The following is a 4,845-nucleotide window of genomic DNA, read 5'->3' as shown; positions in this document are numbered from 1 at the left end:
CTATTTTATGGCAGATCCAAAAAACATGGCAGCTGCATGCATGCGGTTATACAGATCCAAAAATTATGGCAAAATGCATGCATAAGTCAAACACGTTCTCTTGCATGCGCGTAAATTTAGGAAAGATATGTGTGGCGGTTTCTATGTTAAATGCTTTATTTCCTTCATAAATTTAGGATCGCTGCAACAACCATGTAGCTAGACTCGTAATGACCATTTTATGATATATACTGATACTAAATATGTCACACTTTGTAGATAATTATGCAATTCGGTATACTGCATAAAAAATCTGGCATGTTGTTCACTGTTGGACGTATCTTCGGTGGAGCGTAAAAACCTTAAGTTTTGAGCATAAAATTCCTCAGTTATAAGCGTAAATACTGAGTCAATGTGAGAGGTTGATAGCTCTAGTAGGTTGTTATTACTCTCCTATTTTTATGACAGATCCAAAAACATGGCAGCCGCATGCATCCGGTTTCTATTTTTATACAGATCCAAAAATTATGGCAAAAATCGTGGAAGCTTCCATTGCATGCGCGCAAATTACGAACATCATAAATCAAGGAATTTCCTTTCCAATGTGCATGCAGTAAACTGATATACGAACTCCATGTTTAAGCATAAAATCGTACAGTTTTTGGCGTAAATAATACATGTGGTAGGCATAAAACACAATAATCGAAAAGAAAACTACGCCGGATCGGAGGATGTCACGCGCGATCATCGCTGCGTGCATCTCGGGCCTTCCGTGACGCCGCTCGCTCGAACATAGCGCCTCATGCGTCGCCGTCGCTACTCGCACGTCGACGGGCGTCGCTTGCTCGCCGGCCTTGGAAGTGGCGCCTCCTCGGGACCTCGGGGACGCCGCCGCTTGCCCGCACAAGGGCCCCGTTGTCGCTCGCCCTCCGGATCGGGGAGCCGCCGCCACCGACCTGGGAACCGCCGCCACTACTCCAGATCGAGGAACCTCAGCCACCGCGCGTCGAGGTCATGGAGTTGCGGCCACCGGCTGGGGTCCACCGCCGCGCATGCTCTGGGGCAACCGCTGTCGTCGCACATGGCGTCGCTAATGAATAAGGGTGGAGCGTAAAAAACTGAACCCTAGCACTCCGGGTCCTGTTTTATAGACGTCCGGATGTGGTCCGGCTCGACCGGATTGCACTGTCCGACCTGGGCTTCTTCTAGTTATTGGAAGCCCAGGGCTATATATATATATATATATATATATATATATATATATATATATATATATATATATATATATATATATATATATATATATATATATATATATATATATATATATATATATATATATATATATACTAGGAGAGTGCCCGTGCGTTGCAACGGGAACGTATAAAAATACGATAAACTATGTACAAATGTGTGTTATACTTTTATAGGTCAGTGCCCGTGCGTTGCAACAGAGACATATAATATCTTGATAACTTATATATGCACATGTGTTATATATACAAAATGTGTCTTATATTGTTATAGTAAGATGCACGTCCTAACAATACTACGAACCTGTAAGCCTGCCTATGATGGAGCCTCATTGCATTCATAATTCAATCTGAAGCAAGGGCAACTGATTCTCGATGATCCAACTCAGTGTATTTCAGAAAAGAAGCAGCACGCCAACACTGAAACAAGTAATAAAGAAATTTATCATATTTGGTAAATTCAATGTAAAAGCAAACAAAGTAACACCAGTTGGTGCCTAGCTTACCAAGGCTATGTTGAACGCATGCAGTATGCTCCGTGGCTCCCGCACAACTAAATGATTATGTAAAAGATATTCAATGAACTGGTTGGCCAGAAAGAGTACATTATCCTGCAGTTGTGAATAATGAAAAAATAGTTCAGAACCAGAGGATCAGATACTTCCACAAATAATGATATCAGAAGGACACTAAATGCAACAATAGGAGCAGAGAGGGATGGAAAAAGGTAGCAGGAAGATTATACATACTTGTAGCTTTAACACCGTATTTAGCTTTGACAGTTCACGCTTAAGTTCAGCGTGAAGACTTTTAGGTGTCCTTATGTTTTCCACTCCTTCAGAATGAATTTATTAGAAAAATGTAATATCTACCCCTACAGAACAAAAATACTACTTTCAAATTGTAATTTCAGATTGTTTATTTCAGATTGTTTTACCTGTCTCAGGAAGTAGATGAAGGTCAGCACTTGGAGTACTCATTTCAAGAAGCAGGTCATGATTATTTACAAAACACAGATGATCATTATCAAAATCAGGATGGCACCCATCTAGCAATCTCTGAAGTTTCTGAAATTGAATTTCCTTAAACTGTAAAGAACAGAAATGTAGGTTTCAGTATCCAAAAAATAACAAGTGGGGAGTAATGTAAATCAGGTAAAGAGTACGCAATTAGAGAAGAAGAATCATTTATCTGCTTTCAGGCATACCTTCTTTCTGCTTCCTTCTGCTACAATTATTTCAGGGATGTACCATCCATGCAAACCTCACAAACAGTTCAGAATACACACACATGGCTGCATAAAAACATAACCATCAACGACAGTTTGATGTGACCCGTCAAATAGGCACTTTGAGACAATCCCTAGTAATCCACCTACCTACCTTCATATTGCCAGATATCATTTCAGGAGGTTTGTTCATGTCAACCAAACCTTGCAAACCAAATACATAATCAAAAGAGATATAGTTTAGTTGGCGTAAAAAAGGAGAGAGTTCAATGAAAGCACACACAACTCTAAAAACTTTTGCAGGTTAGGGTGAACATATAGAGTCAAAGTTTAATAACTGGAATTTAGGGTGGTTTAGTTAAAACAAGAAAAATGATGAGATCAAACATTTGTTACTTAGCACCAGCGAGAAAATAACTCGATATATAAATAGTTGCTAAGTATGGTGTAACTCAGAATGATAACTATCACTGTAGTTTTAGGGTACCTTACCCCCACCAACAGAAGGAACAATGTACAGTAATCCAAGGCACAGTCAAACATTATCAAATCAAAGTATTAATCACAAAAGGAAGATCTCCCTTTAAAATTTTAACAGCTAGAACAGATTACACCATGCAACTGAGTGCCCAATAACTTCAATGCAAGTATTAGGACCCATCTGGTATGTTCAGCTAAATACAGTCTATGGGCACCTTGAAATATACCTAACTGTGATACTAACACTTAAATACATTGTTTCCTATCATCCACGTAATTACATAGAAAAGAAATAAGGAAAGAACATTCTTGTAGGTTCAACTGATATAAGGCAGCAATCACCTGACCTTGCTTCTAAATAGTATTTTTTTCCTTTTCTTTTCCTGTGTATGAAGTTTTGGAGGAGGAAGGATGGGGGATGACATCTTCAGCTGTTCAGCACTGGCTCGGTCTAGAGCAGTGCCAGTTTCTACAATGAAAAATATCAAGATTTAGCCCAAGAGTAGCTGCAAATACCATTTGTACCATATTAATAAAAGTCAAATGGTGCATACATGCTTTGCTCATTTAAGAATAGCACAAATTTAGAGCACAAGCTAGTAGCTAACTTAACTACTAAAAAAAATTGAAGGTGTTATACAAATTTAAGAATAATCATTTGTGTAACTCCCAAAGAAAAGTTGAAGTGGAGAAGCAAGACAATTTTCAATGTAACTAACAAATATTCTCACTATACCTTGACTTTTCACATATTGGCCTTTCTTTGCCATGGTGGTTTGAGTATTTGGCAAGAGATCTCCATCTTGAAAAGTACCCAAATTTACTGAGGTCATGCTCCATTTTGAAAGAGGTCCTAGCCATCGACAACCTGAGCAAGTCAACGACAAAGATGAAATCGATATAAGGATATAATCAGTGACAAACTAAACTAACGAAAGCATCCTAACAATATATATTGTCAACACAAATAGTTACCCTTCAGGTTACAATTCTTACTGAATAGATTAATTAGATGCTCATCATCATCTGGCTTACCTATAATTGATGATGTGAAGAATGGCACGAGACCTTGAGGACCCTTAATTTGCACCGGATGTGCTACTACTGGTAGCATTGCCTTTTTCGGTCAACTCCTTGATAGACTTGAAAGCATAACTCTCTATGGCAAACGCTCCATAATTCTGCAATCCAACAATAAAAACCTTTTGCTTTGCATCCTATCATTGAAAGTTTGCTGCATGCAGAAATTCCAGCTGAAAATGTGAGGAATAACCGACAGTTAGATACACATGAACCAACAAACTTTAAATGAATAGCAAGGTAGTTACTACAGCAAATGAAGCTTCTGTTCTATATGATAACCTGTCATAAGTGGTAACCAGACATAAGAGGAAGAAATCACTCAGCAATGTCACTTTGTATGCTGCTAAAAAGGGATCAAAACATCCCTTGAGATTAATGAATATGAATGTGAGAAAATAAGAATTACATAATGTTTTTAATTGCTCAACAAAGAACTACATATCCATAAATGGACCACATAAATGTATGGGATCAACAATAAAATATTACTCTGTAATTTTCCCAAGTTCAAAGCTAGACATAATTCATGGAAAGACAGTAAACTGGAAGCAACACGAGGTTGTAAAAGACAGATGCTCCATACTTGTGGGCACAAGAAGAAAAGGCAACCCTGATGCTTGAGAGTCTGCACAGCTTGGGATTAACTCTGAGAAAATAAAATGGCAAGTAGAGAAGCAAAGATTAACTCTAAGAAAACACAATGGTAAGCCCCTCCCAGAAACACGCCACAATTAAACCCATCCAGAAAGTAGAAACCCAACCACAATTTGCACCAAACCATGAATCCACACGGTGCGTTCTAAATCTGCCTTAATTTCAATG

At 38.6% G+C, this 4,845-nt stretch overlaps 1 pseudogene; it reads right to left on the bottom strand.

Annotated features, from left to right (window-relative positions):
- Window positions 1-1,548: 1,548 nt before the first annotated feature.
- LOC118473029 (uncharacterized) lies at window positions 1,549-3,710 on the bottom strand (annotated as a pseudogene).
- Window positions 3,711-4,845: the final 1,135 nt, after the last annotated feature.

This window comes from Zea mays, chromosome 7 (genome assembly GCF_902167145.1).
Source record: "Zea mays cultivar B73 chromosome 7, Zm-B73-REFERENCE-NAM-5.0, whole genome shotgun sequence".
In the NCBI taxonomy this organism is placed as follows: Eukaryota; Viridiplantae; Streptophyta; class Magnoliopsida; order Poales; family Poaceae; genus Zea; species Zea mays.
This window is presented reverse-complemented; position numbering and strand designations above follow the sequence as displayed.